Source organism: Myotis lucifugus, unplaced genomic scaffold, assembly GCF_000147115.1.
Source record: "Myotis lucifugus unplaced genomic scaffold, Myoluc2.0 scaffold_942, whole genome shotgun sequence".
Taxonomy (NCBI): Eukaryota; Metazoa; Chordata; class Mammalia; order Chiroptera; family Vespertilionidae; genus Myotis; species Myotis lucifugus.
This window is the reverse complement of record NW_005871990.1, coordinates 78,016-85,773: the sequence shown is the minus strand read 5'-3', so window position 1 is coordinate 85,773 and position 7,758 is coordinate 78,016. Positions and strand designations below refer to the sequence as shown.

At 53.5% G+C, this 7,758-nt stretch overlaps 2 pseudogenes; both read right to left on the bottom strand.

Annotated features, from left to right (window-relative positions):
• Positions 1–345: 345 nt before the first annotated feature.
• LOC102421859 lies at positions 346–2,794 on the bottom strand (annotated as a pseudogene).
• A 1,496-nt stretch (positions 2,795–4,290) lies between these two features.
• On the bottom strand, positions 4,291–6,810 carry LOC102421554 (annotated as a pseudogene).
• Positions 6,811–7,758: the final 948 nt, after the last annotated feature.

Below are 7,758 nucleotides of genomic sequence, written 5' to 3'. Positions count from 1 at the left end.
GCCCCCTCCCCCGCCCCCGGCGCTCTCCCTCTCTGGATTGATGGCCAGGCCCATGCTGAGATACCAAGTCGGGGCCTGGCCATCTGGGCTTGCCAAAGCGTCAGCGCATTGAAAAGCTGGATCAGGGTGTTTTCTAAGGGCTTCTTTCTTTTGTTGTTGTTGTGGGTATTTTTTTAAGTTTTTTTATTTTTTTTTAAGGAGGGATTTGGGGTTTTTTTGTGTTTTTTTTGTTGTTGTTGTTGTTGTTTAGTTTCGTTTTTTTGTTCTGTTTGTTTGTTTGTGTGTGTGTGTGTGTGTGTGTGTGTGTTTGGATGTTTTTGGTGGGAGGGCCTGGGAGGCATCTCATCACTGGACTTGTAGGTTCTCTTGATTTTCCATAAGGCTCTCACAACTGTGTGTTGAGAAGGTGTTCGCTTCCTTCCGCCTTCCATGTTCCTTTTGTTTGCTTCCTTTACCGTCTCCTGCAGCACTGTCGCTCTCCTTCTCTTGACTTTGTGCTATGCTTCCGATTGTGGCTGTCTCTCATTGGAAGCTTTTCTGGAGAGTTGCTACCACCTATGTTTCGACTTCTACGACTTTGTCCACCAGAGTCAACTTCTCTGCGGCCCCTTGTCAAGGGAGAATTCCTGATGTGAAGTGGTGAGAAGCTCTCTGGAGGCCAGTTCTCTCCATTTGCTGACGCTCGAGGCTGTGCTCCAGCAGCATAACCTCTGTCGTATTTTTCATACCACTCTCTGTATTTTCTCTCCCACTCTCGGTAATGCTCGTTTTCAAATGGGTCTCTAAAGTCAACACTCCTCCCATAATAAGCTTTTCTGTCATATGGCGGTGGAACTTTACTGTATCTATTAAAATGTGCACGTCCTGTTTCCCCTTGTGGTACAGTCCGTTTATTTGGAGACTGTCCCCTAAATGCTTGAGGGGACCTTGTTCGCGAAGGACATCGCGTACATAGTGGTGACCTTGACCTAGACCGACGATATCCATGAGGTCTAGACCTTGGGCGGTCATTTTGACTCTTGCCTCTGCCCCTTCTGGGGTATGGGTGTGATCGCGAATAGGAACGAGAGTGTGAGCGGCTAGGTGATCCAGAATAAGAAGGTGAGCGCATTGAACCAGATCTTGATTTAGAGTGAGTGGAAGGACTTCTGGAGTATGAGGAACCACCATAGGGATATGTAGACTCTCCTTTTAGCCGTCGCTGCTCTCGGTAGAATTCTTCCCCGGGTCCAAGTGGCGCTTGTGTTGTTGGGATGGTATTTGAATGAGCAGCCTGCACTCCTGATGATACCCAAGGCGTCAACAAATTGGCTGGCGCTGGAGGGAACCCGGGGGGAGGGACGCTATAACCAGCAGGTGGTGCCTGTCCAAGCAGAGATGGGGTTCCAAGCACAGGCACCGGGTAACCTTTCTCCTCCACAAGGGCAGTCATTGCTATGGAAGAGGTTCCCTGTGAATGTTCTGAGGCAAGGGCTGTGGCTGGCACTGTTTTATGTTCGGAATCCCGGAGAGGCCCATCTGACTTTTCCCAGTGGACTGATGTGGAGACCGTTGCAGTTATATCAGGTACAGGCACTGGGGTGGATGAATTTCCGGGCACAGCAGGGGCTAAGGAAGACTGATTAGAAGTGAAGGAAGATAAAGAGGGAGCCGTGTGGCCTGAGGAAGACGTCACTGGAATCCTCAGAGGATCTTGTTGTGTTGATATTGGAGATCTCAGCAGAGGCTGTAGATTCCGCTGAATGAGAGGTCTCGGAGGCGGTATCCGGGGTGGTGGTGGGGGTAACTGGTTCCGCAGTCTTTTTGCATAACCACCAGTTCCATTGGTGAAGTTAATAACAGCCTGTCGCAAGAATTTATTGGCAATTAAAGCATCGGGAGAGACATCATGTTGATGACACGTGGGGCACGTATGGTCCTCTGATTCCAAGAGCGCTGTTCTGATACACTCATCACAGTAGCTGTTTGCACAGCAGGGAATGACAGCGGCATCAGTCACGATGTCTTTGCAGATGGGACCCAGCAACTCGTCTGGGATAGGGTCGTCCTTTTCAGAAGACGAAGAGGGCTCCTCCGGTAAGAAAGGTGGCCTTTCTTTCTTCCCAATTGCGTATGCTTCTGCCTCTATAGTCGGCATTGCATATGTTCCAGTGTTGGTGAGCTTTGCACCTTTCACGTTAGGATCTTTCACTTCCACCATGAAACTTCTGGGGATTCCAGTGCTCCTTTTAATCCTAGGACGAGGTTCGAAGCGTTCACGCCCCTTTGTGGGGCAGTTCTGAGTATAATGGCCGGGTCTACCACAGCGGGAACAGGTATAAGATGGAGGTGGTGGACCTAGAGGCTTCTTCATGTAATTGACGGGGCCGTATGCCTGGCCGGATTGCCACATCATGGCCTTAATTTTATCTTCTTCAGAAGCATTGGCTTCAGCCAGATTGGCAGTCTTTGTAAGCTGGGCCAGAGACATCGATGCAGAAGAGTCATCAGCGACCGTTGAAGTGCCCATCACTGGTTCAGTTCGACGTATAGCGTCCGCCTTGCTTGTAGATATCACAGCTCCAATAGGAATTCTTCTAACAATGACAGACACGTTCTTAGGAATCAGAGCATTGTCATCGGTGTATTCTTCCTCGGTCTGCGCGTTGGTGATCTGCAGGTCGCACTTGGCAGCTTTCAGCTTCTCTCTCCCCATAATCAGCTTCTTGAGGTCGCGGAGGGAGATGTGCCGCCCATCAAAGGTGGCGATGGCATAGTTGAGTTGGGAAGCGAATTTATAATGCACACAGGCCATGGTGCCAAAGGACTCCTAACGAAGGTCGGGCGCGGAGACGTGGACACGCTCAAGATATGTCTAGTTGTCAACTTAAGAGCAGAATACGTCGGTACAAAGAACACCCGAAAGACACCGAAGGACCGCAGGCCGCGGGTTCAACACCCCCTCCCCACAGCAAGGGCGTGAGAACCGCAATCCAGACCCTGAGCGCAGAATCACTTCAGGGGCTGGAGGGCGAACCAGGGCGGGAGGGCCAGGGGCTCCGCCCAGGGGCACTGCGTCACCACCAAGCCTGCAGCGGGCCTCACCACCCAGGTGCCGCGCGGGGGCTGGGGCCTGGGGGGGGAGGAATGGGCGGCCAGGGGCCTTGGTGGCCTGTCACGGCCGCCGAGGCTCAGGGACGCTGCCCCACCCGAGTGCTCCGCGCTTCTCTCACCTTCCGCTCCCTTCGCCTCTAGTCTCAGAACGGCGAGAACAGGCCCGGAAACTGCAAAGACCAGTTCTTCCTTTCTGTTCTGCCCGGTGCGGCTCCCGAGATGGCGGGGTCCAGCGGCAGCAGGTCCAGGGGTTCCCAAAGGTGTGGATGCAGTTGCCAAAGAACAAACGACACGCAGACAGCGTACCGTGGATCAGCAGCCTAGCCAGGTTCTAGCCAGGCGCTTCGGGGGCTTCTCTGTCCCAGGACCACCGGGTCTTGGCAAGATCTCTCCCCTGAAAGCTCTCTTGGAGATCGAGGACGATGACCACGACCACAAGCGTAGGGCTGAGAAGCTCTGCCAAGCGGACCCTGCTTTCTTTTATAGCCCGGGAGCGTGGTGGGAGGAGCCAAATCAGCTGGCTGCAGGCTGCACCAATCAGCCGCCCCCAGGACTGGAAGCGTCACCGCTCCAGCACCAGCAGAGGGCGCCACTGGCCCGACAAAGCGATTCCTGGGGCTTGTGGAGGACATTGCGGTTTTCTTGATTGAAGAGGGGACAATACAAATTTAGACAGGCTCGGGGGGCGGGGGGGCGAGGACAAGCCCCCTGCCTTCTCACAGACAGTCCCCTGCTTGCCCTTCCCAGAACTGGGGAAGTCCAATCACCTGGCTCTGCCTTCCCCCGGAGGGAGGGTTGCATTGGCGCTTCTCGACCAGCCGAGGGCGGGACTTGCTCTTCAGCCCCGGAACCAGTCAACCCAATCTCTGTTATCCACAGCCAAAGACTATGTCGGGGCCGGGCCATCTGGTCGACCGCCCCGCCCCCCTCCCCCGCCCCCGCCGCTCTCCCTCTCTGGATTGATGGCCAGGCCCATGCTGAGATACCAAGTCGGGGCCTGGCCATCTGGGCTTGCCAAAGCGTCAGCGCATTGAAAAGCTGGATCAGGGTGTTTTCTAAGGGCTTCTTTCTTTTGTTGTTGTTGTGGGTATTTTTTTTAAGTTTTTTTATTTTTTTTTAAGGAGGGATTTGGGGTTTTTTTGTGTGTTTTTTGTTGTTGTTGTTGTTGTTTAGTTTCGTTTTTTTGTTCTGTTTGTTTGTTTGTGTGTGTGTGTGTGTGTGTGTGTGTGTTTGGATGTTTTTGGTGGGAGGGCCTGGGAGGCATCTCATCACTGGACTTGTAGGTTCTCTTGATTTTCCATAAGGCTCTCACAACTCTGTGTTGAGAAGGTGTTCGCTTCCTTCCGCCTTCGATGTTCCTTATGTTTGCTTCCTTTACCGTCTCCTGCAGCACTGTCGCTCTCCTTCTCTTGACTTTGTGCTATGCTTCCGATTGTGGCTGTCTCTCATTGGAAGCTTTTCTGGAGAGTTGCTACCACCTATGTTTCGACTTCTACGACTTTGTCCACCAGAGTCAACTTCTCTGCGGCCCCTTGTCAAGGGAGAATTCCTGATATGAAGTGGTGAGAAGCTCTCTGGAGGCCAGTTCTCTCCATTTGCTGACGCTCGAGGCTGTGCTCCAGCAGCATAACCTCTGTCGTATTTTTCATACCACTCTCTGTATTTTCTCTCCCACTCTCGGTAATGCTCGTTTTCAAATGGGTCTCTAAAGTCAACACTCCTCCCATAATAAGCTTTTCTGTCATATGGTGGTGGAACTTTACTGTATCTATTAAAATGTGCACGTCCTGTTTCCCCTTGTGGTACAGTCCGTTTATTTGGAGACTGTCCCCTAAATGCTTGAGGGGACCTTGTTCGCGAAGGACATCGCGTACATAGTGGTGACCTTGACCTAGACCGACGATATCCATGAGGTCTAGACCTTGGGCGGTCATTTTGACTCTTGCCTCTGCCCCTTCTGGGGTATGGGTGTGATCGCGAATAGGAACGAGAGTGTGAGCGGCTAGGTGATCCAGAATAAGAAGGTGAGCGCATTGAACCAGATCTTGATTTAGAGTGAGTGGAAGGACTTCTGGAGTATGAGGAACCACCATAGGGATATGTAGACTCTCCTTTTAGCCGTCGCTGCTCTCGGTAGAATTCTTCCCCGGGTCCAAGTGGCGCTTGTGTTGTTGGGATGGTATTTGAATGAGCAGCCTGCACTCCTGATGATACCCAAGGCGTCAACAAATTGGCTGGCGCTGGAGGGAACCCGGGGGGAGGGACGCTATAACCAGCAGGTGGTGCCTGTCCAAGCAGAGATGGGGTTCCAAGCACAGGCACCGGGTAACCTTTCTCCTCCACAAGGGCAGTCATTGCTATGGAAGAGGTTCCCTGTGAATGTTCTGAGGCAAGGGCTGTGGCTGGCACTGTTTTATGTTCGGAATCCCGGAGAGGCCCATCTGACTTTTCCCAGTGGACTGATGTGGAGACCGCTGCAGTTATATCAGGTACAGGCACTGGGGTGGATGAATTTCCGGGCACAGCAGGGGCTAAGGAAGACTGATTAGAAGTGAAGGAAGATAAAGAGGGAGCCGTGTGGCCTGAGGAAGACGTCACTGGAATCCTCAGAGGATCTTGTTGTGTTGATATTGGAGATCTCAGCAGAGGCTGTAGATTCCGCTGAATGAGAGGTCTCGGAGGCGGTATCCGGGGTGGTGGTGGGGGTAACTGGTTCCGCAGTCTTTTTGCATAACCACCAGTTCCATTGGTGAAGTTAATAACAGCCTGTCGCAAGAATTTATTGGCAATTAAAGCATCGGGAGAGACATCATGTTGATGACACGTGGGGCACGTATGGTCCTCTGATTCCAAGAGCGCTGTTCTGATACACTCATCACAGTAGCTGTTTGCACAGCAGGGAATGACAGCGGCATCAGTCACGATGTCTTTGCAGATGGGACACAGCAACTCGTCTGGGATAGGGCCGTCCTTTTCAGAAGACGAAGAGGGCTCCTCCGGTAAGAAAGGTGGCCTTTCTTTCTTCCCAATTGCGTATGCTTCTGCCTCTATAGTCGGTATTGCATATGTTCCAGTGTTGGTGAGCTTTGCACCTTTCACGTTAGGATCTTTCACTTCCACCATGAAACTTCTGGGGATTCCAGTGCTCCTTTTAATCCTAGGACGAGGTTCGAAGCGTTCACGCCCCTTTGTGGGGCAGTTCTGAGTATAATGGCCGGGTCTACCACAGCGGGAACAGGTATAAGATGGAGGTGGTGGACCTAGAGGCTTCTTCATGTAATTGACGGGGCCGTATGCCTGGCCAGATTGCCACATCATGGCCTTAATTTTATCTTCTTCAGATGCATTGGCTTCAGCCAGATTGGCAGTCTTTGTAAGCTGGGCCAGAGACATCGATGCAGAAGAGTCATCAGCGACCGTTGAAGTGCCCATCACTGGTTCAGTTCGACGTACAGCGTCCGCCTTGCTTGTAGATATCACAGCTCCAATAGGAATTCTTCTAACAATGACAGACACGTTCTCAGGAATCAGAGCATTGTCATCGGTGTATTCTTCCTCGGTCTGCGCGTTGGTGATCTGCAGGTCGCACTTGGCAGCTTTCAGCTTCTCTCTCCCCATAATCAGCTTCTTGAGGTCGCGGAGGGAGATGTGCCGCCCATCAAAGGTGGCGATGGCATAGTTGAGTTGGGAAGCGAATTTATAATGCACACAGGCCATGGTGCCAAAGGACTCCTAACGAAGGTCGGGCGCGGAGACGTGGACACGCTCAAGATATGTCTAGTTGTCAACTTAAGAGCAGAATACGTCGGTACAAAGAACACCCGAAAGACACCGAAGGACCGCAGGCCGCGGGTTCAACACCCCCTCCCCACAGCAAGGGCGTGAGAACCGCAATCCAGACCCTGAGCGCAGAATCACTTCAGGGGCTGGAGGGCGAACCAGGGCGGGAGGGCCAGGGGCTCCGCCCAGGGGCACTGCGTCACCACCAAGCCTGCAGCGGGCCTCACCACCCAGGTGCCGCGCGGGGGGTGGGGCGGGGGGGGGGAATGGGCGGCCAGGGGCCTTGGTGGCCTGTCACGGCCGCCGAGGCTCAGGGACGCTGCCCCACCCGAGTGCTCCGCGCTTCTCTCACCTTCCGCTTCCTTCGCCTCTAGTCTTAGAACGGCGAGAACAGGCCCGGAAACTGCAAAGACCAGTTCTTCCTTTCTGTTCTGCCCGGTGCGGCTCCCGAGATGGCGGGGTCCAGCGGCAGCAGGTCCAGGGGTTCCCAAAGGTGTGGATGCAGTTGCCAAAGAACAAACGACACGCAGACAGCGTACCGTGGATCAGCAGCCTAGCCAGGTTCTAGCCAGGCGCTTCGGGGGCTTCTCTGTCCCAGGACCACCGGGTCTTGGCAAGATCTCTCCCCTGAAAGCTCTCTTGGAGATCGAGGACGATGACCACGACCACAAGCCTAGGGCTGAGAAGCTCTGCCAAGCGGACCCTGCTTTCTTTTATAGCCCGGGAGCGTGGTGGGAGGAGCCAAATCAGCTGACTGCAGGCTGCACCAATCAGCCGCCCCAGGACTGGAAGCGTCACCGCTCCAGCACCAGCAGAGGCGCACTGCCCGCAAAGCGATTCTGGGCTGTGGAGACATTGCGCTTTCTGATGAAGAGGGACAATACA